The sequence below is a fragment of the Otolemur garnettii genome, unplaced genomic scaffold, assembly GCF_000181295.1.
Source record: "Otolemur garnettii isolate 467f Iridium unplaced genomic scaffold, OtoGar3 scaffold00005, whole genome shotgun sequence".
Lineage (NCBI taxonomy): Eukaryota > Metazoa > Chordata > Mammalia > Primates > Galagidae > Otolemur > Otolemur garnettii.
In genome coordinates this window covers 17,457,640-17,478,382 of record NW_003852400.1, presented here as the reverse complement: position 1 = coordinate 17,478,382, position 20,743 = coordinate 17,457,640, and positions in this window count along the sequence as shown.

The following is a 20,743-nucleotide window of genomic DNA, read 5'->3' as shown; positions in this document are numbered from 1 at the left end:
CTTGAGTATTGCTATATATACATGGAGAGAGACAGACAGAGAAGTGATATGGGAGTGTGGCAAGATGTTTACAGTTGGTTGAGAGTTCATTATCCTGTTCTTTGAAATTTAAGTTTGAAAATTTCAAAATAAGAACAAAAAGATTCTGTAATCATCTTCCATATTCTTTCCTAAGTTACTGAAGTTTCTACCACAAGACCATAACCCTTGTCTTTGATCATTTAGAAACTTATGTTTGTGAAAACCCTTGCTCTGTTAATAGCTCTTACAATATTGGCTTCTAGTGAATTTTGCATTATGTCTTTGAAAAGAAATAGGTAATAACCACAAGAGAGTTGATTACAACAGTTCCTCATTGCAATGTTTAATGCATTTTAGATTAGTCATAGTGTGGCTTTGATATGGGGTTACCCCCCATTCAAGCCTGGACAGGGGCTCCAGTTTTCCTAGGCTTGGGCAAGTTCATGAAGGGAACACCCTGACCTTTTCCCCTGAGCTGGAGAGACTGCATTCATTTTTTTGTCAATAACATTCATTAACGTTGAAAATGTGTTTCTATTTGCCAAGTCCTGGGCAAATGTAATTTTCAAGACCTAATATCCCTAGATAAAAAGCCCATGTAAGGACTCCCCAATTAGTTCTTTCCCCCTCCTGAAGCTCTGGTGTCTTTTTTTTACTTCTTCTGTATTCCTTTCTAACTCCTAATAAAAATCCTATCTTACAATATAATCACATTGAATTATATAATGGCATAAATGTATTTATGATCTATGTATGCAAGACTTAATAAAAAATCCTATCTTACCACTGATCTGTGGTCCCTGGGTTCATTCTTGGAATCCCCTAGACCAAGGACCTACTAAAGAACGAAATTCCAGTATCAGCTTATCATTCTCTACTTTTCTTTTCTTCTGAAAGTTACCCCCAATTTTCTTAATAGTCTACAATAGCATTGCATTTTCAATCTGAGAATTATAAACACATCTCCTTATCTTCAATTTTATAAGATCACTTTCAGGTATGTTACGAAAACTTAATTTCTTTTTTTATTAAATGATAGCTGTATACATTAATGCAATCATGGGGTACAGTGTGGTGTTTTCATGTATAATTTGAAATATTTTCATCAAACTGGTTAACATAGCCTTTATGTCATTTTCTTATTGTGTTAAGACGTTTATATTCTACTCTTAGAAAGATTCACTTGTACCCTTGTAAGATAAACCATATTCTTAAAAAAACCATTAGGCAAAATTTCTTGCATTCCATATAAACACACTTGTTCAAACTATTAGATAACATAAATGTGTTTTTAAAGGATATATAATATATAACATGTAATTCCTAACAGCCAAGGTAATGAGACAGATGATCTTAACTAGTCTTGATTTTTAAATTAGAACAAATTATGTAGCAAAGAATAAAATCCTAAATATTTCAATTCATGAGATGGGAAACATGTCAACAAAAAAGTAATTTCCTACTTTATATTCTTAATAAATCTTAATGTCATTGTTATACTGTTCCTTGAGAGAAAGAACTAAGGCACTTGAAAGCAATTTGACAGACAGTTACTATTGACTGAGTGTTGGCAATCTTTACCTTATATCTTTGGGGATTTGTTGCTATCATCCAGTGTGGAAAGATAGGTGGCCTTTCAGAGATCTTCTATGGAGCTTTCTCCCAGGGAAGAGAGAGATGAGCTTGTTCTCTGAAAGATGTCTGGTGAGTTTAATGATTCATGATGGAAATGTCTATGGAACTTATGTTACCATTGGCTTTTTGATGACAGACATTCCATAATCCTGTACGCCTGTGAAGCATAAGTATTCTTGTCAAAAAATACTGGAGAGCACACAATTTGGGGAATTTGATAGGTCTCAGCAAAGATATTGTCTCATTTTTTTTCTTTTTACTTCTGTTGAAGTCATCATACTCATTTAGACTTTAGTAGGAGAGGCATAAAGCTATTGCTGAGTAAACTTCTCATGATTAAATCTTTTCACACATCCATTCTATAGTTTAGCAAAAATATTTTAATTTCAGTGAAGAAACATCTTGCTACTTAAAGAAATTTCATTTACTTGAGGAAACCTATGTACTGCATGTACACACCTGATACAAAAAAGAAAATGAACTAAGTTGAAAGCCTGAACTCTTGTTTTATACCCATGATTTTCTTGGAAGTGAATAGAAAAATAACTGAGCCATTGTGTACTCTTTAAGTGCCAAATGTATAATTTGTTTGCTATTGAGCACACTTGAAAATGTTTCCTTCCGCATTTCTGGTCCCCTGTGGCATGTTTATATTGACTTGCAAATTATGTAGTCATTTAACACCACATTCATATCAAATTGTGGTTTTAGAAAAGGCTGCAAGTATTGTTGTGATAATCTTCTCACATTAAACAAACAAAAATAATTATGTTGAATTGCATTTTTTACATTCACTCAAGCTATTGAAAATAGCTTATAATCAGAACTGGGGGTATTTGATTTCCTAAAATATTACATTTCTTCATTCAATGACTTTTTATTATGTCCTCTGTGTACTAGGCACTATTTGAAATTGAGTGAAACCTAAAAGGAGAATGAAAGAATTTTCCTCTGATAGTGAATGCAAGTTTTACTGTACTGAAGTGTATCTTTCAAATGTGTAATATTTCATTAGTGATGAAAAAAAGAAACAAGTTTTTAACAAAGTAGAATCAAAATAATCACATCTATAAAGGCATGTATACAACACCACCAAAAACTTAGAGTTTATAGAGTTATTTTGTTGACTTCAGTTTGTTTATTTAAATTTAGTTTAGACACAAAGTAGGTTATTGACCATGAATAAATCACTTAACTTTCTTGACTTCAGTTCTTCATAAGTAGAGTGAAATGTTTGCTAAGTTCCCTTGATCTGTATGTTTTCAGGATGTCTTTGGTTTCTGCTCTAGACTACTAGTTTTCAATTTGATGTCTTTGTCAAACACAAATCCTAATCATTCATATAACATTATAGCTTTTCTAGAAACGACAAGCTTTTGTTCCTAAATATGCTCAATTTTCTGAATTTTTTGATTCCCACTCTGGTGTGAAGGGCATTAAAAGTGATGTACGGTTTCCTGATCTTCTGGAGAAATATTATGATTGTATTGTCATCTTATTATAGAGGTACCACATAACTTTGGAGCAATTTAATTTTCACTAAATTAATTTTCAAACATTATGGTACAACTATAAATGACATTTTTCTCATTTAAAATGGGATGAAAACTTGTACATTTATCTAGTTATATGATAACGTTTTAATGTAGATATAGGAAGAGCTTGTATTCTAAATTTGAGTGGGATATGTCTTCTAAATGTTTCAAATTATAAAATTAAGAATGTCCAAAATTTTCTTAAGATTTAGATGATTATATTAATGGCAGCTGTAAGTATTTTTCATATTCCAATTTTCAGCAAGCCCAAGGTCTGATATTTCTACCCATCACTGTCAGTGATTTCTAGGGGATGTTTATAAATATAGTACTTGAATCTTTTGCTCAATCTCAAAGTATAATCTAGGCCAAAGGATAATCATGGCTCAGGAGCATCTTCCATCTTCATAGTTAGCCAATTTGGACATGAAAGAACTTTTATTGATTTATAAAACTAGCAAAGGAAAGATTTGAAATCTAATAGGACTTTTTTGAAGTAAACACTCCTGAAGATGAAGCAGAGAAGATGAAGCAGACTGTCTCGATACATTTAGCTTCCTAGCCAAAAGCAACATTATTTACTAAATTACAGACTCTGGGCTTCCTTGCCAGCACCAGGTTCCACTTGGCTACCCAGGGAAATGTTAAGAGCTTCTTAATGGCTCTACCAGCAGGGCAAATCATATACATTTAAGGTAAATGAAAAACAAACAAAAAAACCAACCACACATACACAACTTTTTTTCTATCAACCACTTCTCCTTTAAGAAATTTCTTTCACAGGTATTTTGTATATTTAGATTTCCAAACCTTAGACTTAGGTCAAAAAATAATTTTGTTCTCAGGACATTATCTAAAAATAGGATGCACCTCTAGTGTAGGGAACTAAATAACTGAGGAGAGATTGTTCTTCACTGTGCTCATTTTTTGTATCTTTTATTAAAAAAATTATATACGCTCAAGTAGGTGTGTGTGCATAACAACTAGCTAGAAATGGGCGAATTACCTAATTGTGGTGACTCATCCACCATAAATATATCAAGGCAGGTAGTTTTATTAAAAAGTTTTCAAACAAATATGTAATTAAAAGAACTATCACTATTTTGTTCTTCTAGAATTCCTTCTATTTCTTAATATTCAGACTGAAATCAATGATCCAATAAGATTTTAGATTTTGGGAGGTGACTGTGGCTCAAAGGAGTAAGGCGCTGGCCCCATATGCCAGAGGTGGTGGGTTCAAACTCAGCCCTGGACAAAAAAAAAAAAAAAAAAAAATGCAAAAAAAGATTTTAGATTTTAAGAAACATATTTTTCCTATCAATGAAATAATAACTTCCTGGATGAGAGTTCTAAATGGGAAAGGAAACATGAAATTCCTAAGGTTGTGCCTATAGTGGGTACTAGAGCCCAATGTTGGAAGCAAGGGAGAATGTGCCTCCCTTTTCATGTGGCCACTGAAATACATACATAGGTTTTACATAGGCTTACGTTGGAAAATGACTTCTTCCAGAGTTTTCTGTGAGTCCCCCAAAAGTTCTTGATGAACTACAGCAGTATTTCACTGGTTTATTTAATTTGGTCTTCCCGGATCCTAACTGATAGTTTGCTGTTGATGTTAAAGTTTTTTACAGTTTCTAGGCTTTTTGTCTATTTTTTTTTATGTGTACAACCCAGTGGCTTTTATTGTACTTGCAAACTTGTGGAATCATGACTACTCTGTAAGTCCAGAACAGAAATTGTTAATATCTTGCAACAGTCCATGTAACACTTTTCTTCTAGGAGTGCCCAAGCCAAACAGGATTTGGAAATTAGTACAAGGCCACAAGGTGTTCACATTATAAGTGAAGTAGTCATTCCTCTCCAGGCTACAGTTCCCAATCTGTATATTATCTCAAATTCCTGAAAAAGCTGCCTGTTTTAGAGTCCTAGACTAAAAAGATACCTTTTTCTGCATTCCTCTTCATGAGAACTCCCAGTACCTTTTTGCTTTTGAAGACCTCTCTAGCTCCAACAACCAGCTTATGCAGACTGTGTTGCCTCAGGGATTTAGGGATAGCCCTCATGTGTTTGGGCAAGGTTAGCCCAAGACTTATGTCGTCATTTCTCATATCCCCCAGTGACTCTTATTCACTATGTAGATGACCTTCTTTTGGGAATACCAGATGCAAAGGAATGCCACAAAGCTACCCAAGCCCCAATAAACTTTCTAGCTGATTGTGGGTACAAAGTTACCAAGGCAAAAGCCCAATTATGTGCACCTGAAGAGCACTATTTGGGTCACCAACTTTGACAGGGAAAAGAGAGTCTTGGGTAAAGAAATAGAACAAATATTGGCTCACCCTAAAACTGGAACTCTCAGACAGCTTTGAGGCTTATTAGGAATTACAGACTTCTGCAGACTCCGGATTCCTGGACATGGTGAAATAGCTAGATCACTCTATTCTTTAATTAAAAATGCTCAGAAAACATGCCTGGTCACTCTGGAATGGGAATCAGAGGCATGTAAGGCATTTCAATGGTTGAAAAACGCCCTTTTACAGTCCCTGCTTTAAGTCTTTCTACCAGAGAACAATTAAATCTATACATTGCAGAGTGGATTGGAATTGTCCTAGGAGTCTTGACCCAATGCTAGAATCCAGTTTTGACGCCTGTAGCTTATCTTAGTAAAGAAACTGACACTGTGGCCATGGGATGGCTACATTGTCTATGAGTTGTAGCAGCTATAGCCCTCTGAACCCCAGAGGCAGTTAAATTAACTTTGGGAAGAGACCTAATTATTTATACTTCTCATAACCTTCCCAGACTTTTAAATTTAAAAGGCAATCTTTGGCTATTAGGTAACCTCCTCCTTAAATATCAAGCCTTATTACTTAGAAGGGCCAGTGCTGTAATTATGCACCTGTGCCACATTGAATCCTGTCACTTCCTTTCCTGAATCCAATGAGGAACTAGGGCATGATTGCCAACAAATTATAGTACAGACGTATGCAGCTAGAAAAGACAAGAACTCCCCTACTTAATCCAAACATGGTTTTGTATATAGATGGGAATTCTTTCCTAGAACATAGAACTCACGAAGGAGGCGATGGTATAGGTACTCAGTATTCTGTAATTGAGAGTGGGTCTCAGGAACCAGTGCACAATTGGCTAAACTAGTAGCTTTAACCTGTGCTTTAGAAATTGGGAGAGACAAATGAGTCACTATATATAGTGACTCAAAATACGCTCTCTTCATTTTACATGCCCATGCTGCCATTTGGAAGGAAAGACAATACCTAACTTCTAATGGCTCTCCCATAAAATATCATCATGAAATAGACAGGTTATTACAAGCTGTTCATGCTCCAGAAGAAGTAGCAGTTATTCATTGTAAACGATACCAAAAAGCCTTAGATGATATTTCTGAAGGTAACCAACTTGCTGATGAAGAGGCTAAAATGGCAGCACAGAAGGGAAAAGTTCCTCTTGGGGCACCCCTCATTTGGGAGGGATCACTTGAGAATCATGAACCTCAGTATACCCCCAAAGAAAAGGAATAGTCTTTATCCAAAGACTATTCAGTTATTATATGAAAGGCCCCTTGTAACTAATGATTTATTATAATATCAAGAAATTACAGAATAGTAGTAGTAGTTTTACTATTATAAAGAAGTAAAACATATTACTACTTTAGCTAAATTTCAACAAATCCTTAAGAATCTCCCAAATACATCTTTACATTTGATACTAAAAGAGCTTCCCTCTCCTGGAGATCTAATTATGATCAAAACTTTCCCCTCCAATTCACCTTCCCTAGCCCCAACTTGGGAAGGTCACTTTCCTATTATCTTGTCTTCTACAGCTGTTAAAGTTACGTGAATAGATTCCTGGATACATCATTCAGGAGTAAAATCCTGGAATACACCACTTCCTATAGACACAGACTGTGAAGAGAATCAATGACAGTCCACCTACACTTGTGAGCCCTAAAGAGGATTTGAGGTTATTATTAGACAGCAAGAGATGATATCATCAGGCCACAAACAGTGAAAAGAGTTCCAGCCTAAGACCTGACTGTTACGGACTCCTGGATCACCCTTCATCTTGGAAAACTCTAACTGTCCCCTTTTATTGGTATAGGATTCCTCCATTCAAGTCTGGATAAGGGACCCCAGTTTCCTGAGCCTTGGGAATTTTATGAAGTGAATACCCTAACATTTTGTCCCAAGGTAGAGGGATCAACTCAGATTTCCATTTACTGTGAATCCTGGATCAGCCCCCTCTGAGGAACCTCTAACTGCTTCCCCACATCACCATCCATCTTCAGCAGGAAGCTGTTTGGAACAGTCAGTGCCCCCTTTCCCTAACAGCAGTTAGAACCCCTATTTGGTGTGGAAGGTTTGATCCAGGGTTCCCCCTCTCAGGACTGGGATTCCCCCATTCTGTAGGCCCAGGTGAGCTCAAAAATAAGACCCCCATTTCCAGGCACAAATAGGCAGCTTTTTCCAGGCCACACCCTCTGGGCTCTAACAAGATCATGAACAAAGCAGCCTGAGACATTTAAGGGGTAGTTCCAGCTTGAATAGGGAACACACACCCTCATCCCTTCTCTGAGGAAAAAACTATGAAGACCTAATAACCTCATCCCAGGGTGGGGACCACATTCAACGTTGAAAGGAAATTTTTCTGCCTAGCAAATTCTAGCCAAAATGTAATTCTCTAGACAATATTTACCTCCAGACAAAGGGCCTAGAGGAACTTCTGACTTGAGTATTCCCCTTTGACAGAGTGCTGGTGCTTTTTTACTCCTCTGTATTCCCTTCTGTCTAATAAAATCTTACCTTATCGCTGATCTTTGGTCTGTGGGTTCATTCTTCAAATCCCCAAGAGCAAGGACCTACTGAAGAAGAAATTCTAGTAACAGTCCTTTCAGGCTCCCAGCCAGGCCTTTACAGACCTTTTTCCCTGGGTCTTTTCTGGCTCTAGGTAGATCCTTGCAGGTTTTTTTCCCTGAAGTCCTTTGATGTCTATGCCAAGCTGTCTTATGAAGTTCCCAGTTTAATATGTAATTTGTGGAGGCTCATGTCCTTTTCCATTATCCTGTATACCTGACCCTGATCACAAAACTTTTCAGATAATCATTTCATTATTATATCAATCTAACTCTATTTTCCATAATCCTAACTTCCCTATTGTTCACCCACATCTACTGAATCTGTATATATTTTTTCCCCATTTCTTAGAAACAATTTGTTTCCTTTTCAAAAGGGCCCTAGAAGAGGTTTAAAGAGCTTCTTTGCTCTTTGAAAGGATTTAAGATTAGTTGGATTTAGTATGAACTTTTTACTACAAAATTCTCAGCTAATCAGAAGCCACTTCCATGCACAGACACGTTAATTATTTACAGCCTAATTTTAAACGTTTAAATCTGAGAAACATTAAGCATGTTTTTTTTCCCTTTTCAGTAACATGTTAACATAGATTTCATATGACATTTTGGAGAGTTACCTACAAAGTTTACTTTTATTTCTAGATATTATGACTTTTAGGTAATATTCTATAAATGTCAAAGATAGTATTTTTTCTCTTAGTTTAAGCATTTTCTTTTCCTTGAAGGAATGCTAAAATAATTTAGATTAACTATTTGTCTAAACTTATCTTACTATCTTTTAAAGGTATAGAAAGTAGAGTACTTAAAACTAGAGGCTATAAGTTTGATAGAATTCAAAATTTTCCCAGTGTATTGAAGGTGTGAGGTATTAGACAAACTTCTTCAGAAAGAGATTTTTAGTTTGCACAAAAATCTCACTTTTTTATTAGTTTAAGATAAGAATAGGTTTGAGCCATTTATTATTCTTTAGTTATAATGCACTATAAAATCATTTATAATTCTGAGACATTAGAGTAGGTATGGATACAACATTTAAAATGTCATACTCTAGTTTTTGGCATATCTTAATTTGGAAGAAATGGATATTGACCTAGGAACAAGGACTGAATTCTCTGTAAAAGCTCCTTTTATAATATGAAGTAACTTGATATAATTGATAAGATTTTGCATTTAGTTCTTTGCTTTTTAGATGACTACTGATATGCCCTGTCTTACCATTTTAAAGAGGATTTTCAACATTTATAGAATATAAAAATTAGAAGGTCATTGTTCCATTTGAGTATTTTTATCCCCATAGAGAAATCATCATAGGGCTTCTACATTCAACATAAAATTTTATTTTATAAAATATAGAGTTAGTTTAAAGCAGTATTGCCACTTTCAAAATCTTAGAGTGTCTTTGTCCTATGAAAGCCCCTCAGTGTGGTTTTATTGATTGTGCACATTTTATTTGAGAAGCCATTCTTGGTTATGTTAGAAGAAAGAATGGGATGTTTTATCTTGTAGGGTTTAGAGTTACTTAGAAACAATGTTCTTAAGTACATTGAACTCCAGAAAGGGAGAACCCAAGTAAAATAGCTATGAGATCTTCTGAAAGAGAAAGGAAAACTATCCCAACTCTATCTCCACAATCCTTGAGCCTAGAGAAGTGAACCAGGGTGTATCCAGAGTCCCTGGCAAAGAAAGGCCCAGGGTATAAAATAGCAATGAGTTTCCAGAAATAAAATCCCTTTAAGGAAAAGAATTTTGGAATTTTCAGTTTTTGAACACCTAGATTAATTGGGAGGCCTGACTTCAATCACTGCTCATGCATAAAGTTTACAGTTTAACTTTTGAAAATATTTGGATCATAGTAATATTTTAAAATAAACTCTAAGTGGCCATTGAGCTAGGATTACTATATCTAAAATAACTATCACAATGTCCAAGCAAATGTAGTATAGTAAAAATTGTATCTTATTTATATAAGTTAATAAAGGCAAATTATAAAACCCAGACTATCAGAAATTTGAAGGGCAAAGCTCTTCTGTTGTTACCTCAAGTTGTGTTAGATGTGAGGAAAATTAGTGACAGAAACTCTCTCCTTGTCCTGGCTTTAGTCAAGCTCCTCTGAATGCTCTTCTCAAGTGGATCTTGACCTTAGGGCTTCTGTGTTCATCTTGCTTTGTTCAGTTCTAGCAAGAATCTTTCTAAGTCTGTTTACCAAGAATCCTCCATCCTCAGAATCTTATCAAATTTATCACCCCCTACCCAAGATCAGCCTGGCCTATCTTCAAGAAGAATCCTTTCAGGTTGGTTTGGCCAGAACCCTGCTGACCTCTATGTTTTCCATTCACTGACTCTTACCCTGCTCCTTGGCTGTAAACCCCAAACTGTCCTTGCTATCTTTGAGCTCAGTTTTATAATGAAGTGCTCCCCTCCCCAGCCCCAGTTGTAATAGTTCCTGGATACAATCTTTAACTTCTGTCTCACTCTGGTTTACTTTGACCCAAGTAAACTTTAGAATAACTCAATATGTATTTTCCAAAGATCATCCATTATATCCTTAATCCCTAGAATCAAGTATTTCTAATAAGCCAATATGAATTCTGCCTTGTCACATTGCACTTACAGGGCTATATCTACTTTGATAATAATGCTCATGGACTGTGTTTTAAGTATTAGGAAAGGAAGAGATATGAAAAAAAGATAATCTACATCATTGAATAAACATATTTGAAAATGGGTAAATAAGCCAATAGTTACTGCTTAAATCAGGGAATGTGAGTGTATAGCAGCTTGGATGTGCTCCCTATCCATTTGGGAGCACATGGATCAAGGTCCACACGAAATAACAATAAAAATTCTTACCACAAAACAGTGATTGGCAAGTCAGGAGCATTCCAAATCCAACTGCTGAATATTCTTGCCAAACCACATTTCCACTGACTGTCATTTTAAGTCCTTTGTTCTTGGAGGTGATCTGATAGAACCAGGGGAGCAAAGACCTTGAAGCAAAGAGACCTATGGTCCCCTGTACGAGCTCTGATGCCCATTAACTACTAGAATATTATAGTGTACTCCTCTGTGCCTTGCTTTATTCATCTTCAGATAGTGCTCTTTTTATGCATTTAACAATATGATTAAGCCACAAATGAAATTACCTACCAAGGTTGGCACCTTCCAAGTGCCACAAATGAAACTGGGAACTGTGATACAGCAGTGTAGCTTACGGTTCTGTTGGAAAAAAAAGGGGGGGGGTAAATATGCAAATAACAGAATTTATAAATTTTTAATAGCTATGAATTAAGAACAATAACACAGGGCTTTAAGATACACAGTAATTATGGCATCCTACATCAGATGGGATGACTAGACTGGTTATCCTTGATGTTGACACCTAGTAGACCTCTTGCCTTCAACCTTTTAGAGAATTGGTGTTCTTGCAAGGGAAACAGATCTTCAAGGCTGAGGGTATGTCACAAAGTCAAGTATCAGAGTCAGATCAGGTGTAATTTTGTAGGTTAGGAAAAGGCATTTGGATTTCTGTGTAAACTGCAGGAAGAATTGATTGGTATGTGGTTAATATCAGACCCATGGTGGTAATTATTATCATTATTGCAATCTGAATTTTATAGGTGCTTATGCCTTACTGAAGTCAAAGGGGGAAATAAATACATTCATTGTATGTAACACAGACAAACACAAATATCAGAGTGAAATTTCATCAAAATGTAGTAGTCTCATTAATGCTTTTGGCAACAATGTAGTTGGCAATTTAGTTAGCTCTTTTCTTCAATTAAAATATGAACCAATATATATATAATGACAAATGGTGTCTCCATAGAGGTTATTTCAGTTTTATTACATAGCTATCAGCCTTCCATCTACTGTTTAAAACAAAGGGGACGCTTTTAAAATGTTGCTTATATCTCCCTGGGAAATGCACTGCTTATGGAAATTGAAGTACAATTAGATTAATTTATCTTTAGATGACACATATAACTAAAAGTTTCCAGGCCTAAAGCCAAAATTACATATATTCATAATGTGACAAAACCAAAATCAGGTCTAAAGATTAAGATAACACATGAACTATTCCTTGGAATGGTCAGGATATTAGAGAAAGTAGGTATATACAAAAATACATAGACCATGGCCTAAGGAATTTGTTAAAACATCATTTTCCCCACCTAAATTTTTATTGGCTATAAATACATCTATGGCTGTCAATCTTCAATACAGAAATAAAAGAAATATTTCTGTTTGAAAGATTTAAGGGCAGGTCCATTTCTCTTTTCTGTCTCAATTACCTAATTTGAATTGGAATATAATAGAAATATCATGATTTCAAACTTTTGTGATTTATCTGTAGTAATTTTTTTATAAGTTTTTTTTATTAAATCATAGCAGTGTACATTAATACTATCATGGGGTACAGTGTACTGTTTCTATATATAATTTAAAATACTTTCATCCAACTGGTTAACATAGCCTTCATGTCTTTTTCTTATTTTGTTAAGACATTTATAGTCTACATTTAAAGAGATTCACATGTACCCTTATAGGATGAACCATAAGCGTGATCCCACCAATCACCCTCCTTACACCCCCTCCTCCCTCCCTTCCCCTGCCTTTTCCCTCTCCCCATACTCCTGGGCTAAAATTGGGTTATAGGTTTCCTATGAAAGCTATAAATTAGTTTCATAGTAGGGCTGAGTACATTGGATACTTTATCTTCCATTCCTGGGATACTTTGCTAAGAAGAATATTTTCCAGCTCCATCCATGTGAACAGATAAAGTAAGGAGGTAAAGTCTCCATCTTTCTTAATGGCTGCATAGTATTCCATGGTGTACATATACCACAATTTATTGATCCATTCATGGATCCATGGGCTCTTGGGCTTCTTCCATGACCTAGCAATTATGAATTGGGCTACAATGAACATTCTGGTACAAATATCTGTATTGTAGTGTGATTTTTGGTTTTCTTGATATATACCTAGCAGAGGAATTATAGGATCAAATGGCAGATCTATTTTTAGTTCTCTTAGTGTTCTCCAGATGACTTTCTAAAAGGGACATTTTAGTTTGCAATCCCACTAGCAGGGTAGAAGTGTTCCCTTTTCTCCACAACCCCGCCAGCATCTGTGATTTTGTGATTTTGTGATATGGGCTAATCTTACTGCTGTTAGATGATATATCAAAGTAGTTTTGATTTACATTTCTCTGATGATTAAGGATGGTGAGAATTTTTTTCATATGTTTGTAGGCCACGTACCTGTCTTCTTCAGAGAAGTTTCTCTTCAAGTCTCTTGCCCACCCTAAGAGGGAATGACTTGTTCTCTTCTTGCTAATACGCTTGAGTTCTCTGTGGATTCTGGTTCTTAAACCTTTGTTGGAGACATAACCAGTAAATATCTTCTGTCATTTTGAGGGCTGTCTACTTGCTTTACTTACTGTGCTTTTGGCTGTGCAGAAGCTTTTCAATTTGATGAGGTCCCAGTAGTGTATTTTTCATGTGGCTTCAATTGCCTGGGGGGTCCTCCTCATAAAATTTTTGCCTAGGTTGATTTCTTCAAGTGTTTTCCCTACACTTTCTTCTAGTATTTTTATGGTTTCATGTCTTAAGTTTAAATCTTTAATCTAGTAAGAGTCTATCTTAGTTAATGGTGAAAGATGTGGGTCTAGTTTCAGTCTTCTACAGGTTGCCAGCCAGTTAGCCCAGCACCATTCGTTAAATAGGGAATTCTTTATCCCATTCAATGTTTTTGATTGGCTTGTCAAAGATCAGGTAACGGTAAGTTGCTGGATTTATCTATTGGTTCTCTATTCTGTTCTATACATCTACCTCTCTGTTTTTGTGCCAGTACCATGCTGTCTTGATCACTATGGATTTATAGTACAGCCTGATGTCTGGTAGTGTGATTCCTCCTGCTTTGTTTTTATTTCTGAGTAATGTCTTGGGTATTCGAGGATTTTTCTGATTCCATATGAAACAGAGTATTATTTTTTCAAGATCTTTAAAGTATGACAATGGAACTTTAATAGGGATTGCATTAAAATTATATATTGTGGCTCTGTGACTGTGGCTTAAGTGGCTAAGGCACCAGCCACGTACACCTGAGCTGGCAGGTTCGAATCTGGCTTGGGCCCGCCAAACAACAATGATGGCTACAATCAAAAAATAGCCAGGCGTTGTGATGGGTGCCTCTAGTCCCAGCTACTTGGGAAGTGGAGATAGGAGACTTCCTTGAGCCCAGGAGTTGGGAGGTTGCTATGAGTTGTGATGCCATGGCACTCTACCCCGGGCAACAGCTTGAGGCTCTGTCTCAAAAAAAAAAAAAAAAAATTATATATTGCTTTGGGTAGTATGAACATTTTAACAATGTTAATTCTTCCCAGCCGTGAGCATGGTATGTTTTTCCATTTGTTAACATTTTCAGCTATTTCTTTTCTTAGAGTTTCATAGTTCTCTTTATAAAGATCTTCACATTCTTTGTTAGGTAAACTCCCAGATATTTCATCTTCTTTGGCACTACTGTAAACAGAATAGAGTTCTTAACTATTTTTTCAGCTTGATTGTTGTTGGTATATCAAAAGGCCACTGATTTATGAGTATTGATTTTGTAACCTGAGACGCTGCTGTATTCCTTGATCACTTCTGAAAGTTTTTTAGTAGAATCCCTGGTGTTTTCCAGGTATACAATCTTATTGTCTGCGAAGAGTGAAAGTTTGATCTCTTCTGATCCTATATGGATACCCTTGATTATCTTTTCTTCCCTAATTGTGATGGCTAAAACTTCCAATACAATGTTAAAGAGCAATGAAAACAATGGGCAACCTTGCCGGGTTCCTGATCTGAGTGGAAATGATTTCAATTTAACTCCATTCAGTACGATATTGGCTGTGGGTTTGCTGTAGATGGCCTCTATCATTTTGAGAAATGTCCCTTCTATGCCAATTTTCTTAAGTGTTCTGATCATGAAGGGATGCTGGATATTATCAAAAGCCTTTTCTGCGTCAATTGAGGGAATCATATGGTCTTTGTTTTTTTATGTTTTTATGTGATGAATTATGTTTATAGATTTACATATGTTGAACCAGCTTTGAGATCCTGGGATAAAACCCACTTGTTTGTGGTATATAATGTGTTTGATGTGTTGCTCAATTCTGTTTGTTAGGATCTTGTTGAATATTTTTGCATCAATATTCATTAGTGATATTGGTCTATAATTTTCCTGTATGTCTCTGTGTGTGTACAGGTGTGTATGTGGCAAAATGGGGAAAGGTAGGGGTGAAACAGTGTACAAAGGAGAGAATTTCAATGTAAATAGAGGTAACACATCTCATTAAACACTCATCCTTGCATAGTTCCCTAAGTAACAAGATATTTCAAGCAACTTTCTGTTGCAGGACTAATTAAAATGTTTAAATAATTAAGAAAAATTGTAGCAAGTTGTTTTGGCCTTGTGAAAGTAAGTGAATTGCCCATACTGATTTCCATGTTTCAAACAATTGATAAGTACAAAAATTAATAGAACACAGAGGACTTCCACAGATAACACAACAGGAAATTACATCTAAGGATTTCTACCAGTGTCTTAGGATTAGAAAATTTCTTGAAGATTTCTACTCAAAAAGGACATTGTTGTTTTACTTTCTAAGATCCATTTAAGGCTCTTACTTCATAAAATTTTGCCTTTCTTGTATTGTTTCATTCTCAAGGGCCTGACTTTGTGATCAGGGTCATATCATGGAAATTTGTTAAACCTGGCATCATGCTGCTGTAAGAATGTGCAGAAAATGCTTTACAGTAGCAATCTGTCAGGAAAATTTATTCACATTTGACTCTCCTGCAGGAACCTTGGAAATTTAATTGTAACTCTATTGCTAATCACTACTGTCTCCTTGGCTTTTTTTCTCTAGTTCTCAATATAATCTTAAAACACTGGTAAGGAGGAGTTACTAAGCACAATGCTCATTGAGTCAGACTATGTTTCTGACATGTGGAGCTTTCAAATAAAGGATCACTTTCAACAAAAGCTCTAACTGGAAAACTGCAATGATGAAGTTGCAGATGGTGACCTTTCTAAAACCCAAATCTGATTATGTTATTTCCCCATTTAAAACCTACTGAGAGCTCCTGATTGCATTTTGAATAATGTCTACATGCCTTAACACAGTTTATTAAGCCTTGCATGACCTGCGTGTACTTTTCCAACTCACCTTCTACCACTCAAGTCTGGAGCTCTTCCTCCCAGAAGCACCAACTGTCCTAATTTTCTAGTACACATTGGCCTCACCCCTCCAATCTACTGCACATTTGCTACTCTTCCCCTTTCTTAGATCGCTCCTACCCTTATAACAAGTCCCTTCTCCTTGATCCCCCAGCGTGAGCCAGGCATCTTTTGTATTTGCTTCAAGGCCTGGTGTTTTCCATATCCCAGCTCATCTCACACTGTATCATATATGCCTCTTTATTGTTCTGTGACTTGGTGGTCTCCAACCTTTTTGAAAGATAAATTTTTTTTTTTTAGTTTCATGGAAGACAATTTTTCCATGGACTGGGGGTGAGGGGAGAAATGGTTTGTGGATGATTCAGTGGATTACGTTTATTGTGCAATTTATTTCTATTATTACATTGTAACATGTAAAGAGATATAGAAATCACCAGGATGCAGAATCCATAGGAGCCCTGAGCTTGTTTTCTCGCAGCTAGATAGTCCTGGCACTAGCATAACTGTCTCAGCTCCACCTCAGACCATCAGGTGTTAGATTTTCATAAGGAACATGCAGCCTATGTTCTTTGCATCATGTACCCGTGAGAGTCTAATGCCACTACTGATCTGACAGGAGGTGGAGCTCAAGTGGTAATAGGAGCAATGGGGACCAGTTGTAATACAGATGAGGCTTTGTTCACTTGATCCACTGCTTGCCTTCTGCTGTGTGGCTTGGTTCCTAATAGGCCATGAACTGGTACCAATCTGTGGCCTGGGGGTTGGGGGTTGCAGTATTAATTCTATTGGGGAGAGATTCTGTCTCTTTCATTCATCACTATACCTATCCCAAATTAGTGTCCTGTGACAGCTGTTTGAATGAATACATAAATGAAAAAATCTATTTTTGTTCAATTCCAGCTATAAAACACATACACTTAAAATATAAGGTAATTCAATAATTTCTATATTTCCTTCTAAATTATTTTGTAACCTCTCCTCTATCATCAACTTTCTGTTTATAGACGTAGGTAAAAGATAATTTCAATTTGTAAAGCTTCTCCTCTGAGTGTAAATTCTTGTCAGCCAAAAGATGTGATTTTTTTTTTTTTTTTTGCATTGGCAAATTTCTTGAAATAATATTTACTAGCTTCATTTTTCTCAGCAATATGATTTTTTTTTTTACTACATGAATCTCACATTCATTAAAAGAACTTCCTCAATATTTAACAAGTGAGATTCTCTTTCACAAGACTAAAGACTTGTTTTTAGTCCTGATCCAACTTCATCACACGCCAGGGACAACTTCCTCTGTGTATCACAAATACACCAAATTCTGTATTTATTTAAAGGACCAAGATATGATAGTATAAACTCCCACAGCCCTAGTTGTCAGAAAATCATCAACTTCAATGTGTTCTCAATTATTTATGGATGTCCTCAAAGGATTGTCTGTCTTGGGATGAATTCGGAAAGCTTGAATTAGCCTCTTTGCCTCCTATCTGTTCTTTTCCTCTTGTTCTCTCTCCCTTTTGTCTCAGTTAAGTCTCTGAAGCTTCCCTGCTCTCTCCGAGTGCCTTGACAAAGCCAATGTTCATTTCAACATGGTGGTTCCAGGTGCTCCCAAACATCCAGTCCTCAGAGTGTAGATCTGCTGAGTTTTAGCAGGAAATAAACAGAAAAGTCAAAAGCATCCTCTTCGCCAGGGCTACACCATTTCTATCACCTGGTTTTGTACATAGAGTTTAAAAAATCTCTCTGGAAACCTTATCTCTGCTTCCAGCAATCATTCTTTGCTCAGTGCATCACCTTGTACAGTCTTTCTCAGAAAATATTATCGTCATCACCACCAGAAATCCTACTTCTAAATAAGGGAAGCCAAATATATTCTCTCTATAAAAATAACTTCATATAATTCTTTGAATTCTATCCACTCTCTCTCCTATTGTTCCCACTCAACCAAATTTCCTATTTCTTTCCCAAGTGACATAACAAAACACTACTGTGTGCCCCAAAGTTGGCAATCAGATCACATGCTATGTGAAGAGGAAAGGGAGATGGATTCTGTTCATACAGTGTGTTGAATCTACATGTTACACATTAATAAAGCAGTGCAGAGGGGTTTGAAAGTGATGTACAATTGCATTATCCATGGAAAAATTCAATCTATAGTGTACTGTCATTATTTGTAGATTCTGTATTTGATATATTTTTTTCCTTTGGGGCACAGTCTCATTGTGTAGCCCAGGATGGAATGCTGTGATGTTAGCTTAGCTCACAGCAACCTCAAACTCCTGGGCCAAGTGATCCTCCTGCCTGCTGCAGCTTCCAGAATAACCAGGACTATAAGCACCTACCACAAAGCCTAAAATTATTTGTAACCTCTAGATTAACACTTGAAAGACTGGGCCTGGGGGCCTGTAATCCTAGCACTCTGGGAGGCCAAGGGAGGATTCCTTGAGCTCAGGAATTTGAGACCAGCCTGAACAAGAATGAGACCTTGTCTCTACTAAAAGTCAGAAAAATTTGCAGGGCATTGTGCCAAGTACCTGTAATCAAAGATACTTGAGAGGCTGAAGCAGGTGGCTGGAACCCAGGAGTCTGAAATTGTTGTGAGTTAGGCACTCTGGCCTGGGCAACAGAGTGAGTCTCTGTTTCAAAAAACAAACAAACAATTAAATCACTTTAAGTGCTTTGTGGTCATTTGAAGACATTTGCTGTGGGGCAAACATTTTTAGTTATCAAATGTGCACGTTTTCAGCTGAGGTCAGACAAAACAGTAGTCTGCCCATCTCATACTATAAGCAAGGGTCCTTCTTGTGGCCTATTTTTTGCCATGCTTTTGCATTTTTGTGCTTTTTATTAGTAACTAATGTTTAAAACAGGCCCCAAAATGTAAAGCTTAAGTGATACAGTGTTCCTAAGTCAAAGTAGACGATGACATACTTTACAGTGAAAGTTGTATATTAGGTAAGCTTCTTCCATGTGTGTGGTATGGGTTCAGTGAAATGGCCTTGAGTTCAAGGTTAATGAATCAACAATATATAGTAAATGAGATGTCCTTAAACAGAAACAGATAAGGTTATGTTTTGATCAGTTAATGAAAATGTAAACAGAGGCTCATGGAATCTGACCTTATATTTCACCTAGGAGTAATAGTTCAATATTTGCTAATTCAGTGTTTCTGGAAACTTTGCATGACTGCCAAAAATAAAGAGAACTAAGAAGACATATCTTCCAAGATAATATGTTAATATTTGAAATATGATCTGAAGCCACTGTTTCTCCTTGCTCTGAGTGCACTGAAGTTGGTAGTTTGGAGTGATGCCCATGTTCAGTCAGTGAGCACTTGGTGACACATTGAAACCTGTGTATGTCTCAGTGGACTTATCCTTTTATATAGCTTTAACCAAGTTAACCTTCATAGGTGTGGGCAAGTGACTTCAAAAAGAATTCCCACACAGAAAAAAAAAAAGAATGTTATAATACTTGCAATGCAAAAAATATAAGTCAATAAAAACAATAACGTGGCAGAGCTCACAAATTCAATTAATTGTAGTGTGAGCTTGTGGTCGGCTTCTCATTGACAGTTGAATAGATAGCAGTCTCAGAAGAGTTGACGGACTTGCTCTCCCTCTAATTAAAATTAGCAAGAAATATTACTATATATAGATATAAAGTCACTAATGTATGTGCATGATGGCTCTCACCCAAAATTGATATTTTGCCTTTGGATATTAGCAAATAGTAGTTGTGCATATTAATCATTTATAAATAATTTATAAATATATTGGCAGCCCACAGTTAAATGCTTTTTACTTGTGGTGTGAGAGACCATTGGAGTAATAAAGTATTATAGTTGGGGAGAATAAGCCATAAAATTGTTGCTTTATTCACAGAAACGTGATTTATAATTTTAAGTCTTAGGTATGTATTCAAAAATGGAAACTCTTGCAACTGTTCAAGGTCATTAATTCTTAAAAGTCTGGAGAATTCAGTCATGATATTGGTGACATCCCTTGGAAACCTTGTTTTTTTCTCTTATACTCATTCCTGATTTGGGATTCAGTACTTCACTTCCACATGCCAATTATACTTAGACTATAATTTCTTACCATTTTGTGGGGTTTTTTTTTTTTTAAAGAAAATAGACAAAAAGAAGGGTAAACACATTTTAAAATTCCTTGGACAGAAGTCTGATACTTTTCAAAATACTAGTAAAAGCCAATTCATCAAAAGATAAAAATACATAAAATAATAAGTTGTTAACAACTCTACAGGAAAATGTAGGGCTTCAAGAGAGTCAATCAACAGAACTCTCTCAATGTAAGTTAACATTTACTTGAGAGTGTTCTGAAATGGCCTTTTATGTTTCAACAACTTTAGGGAGCTCCTGAAGAATGTGTACTATGCAATCATTCCGTTATGTGTTTCTTTACATTCTCCCATATGAGCTTTTCACCACACATATAGGTTAAACATT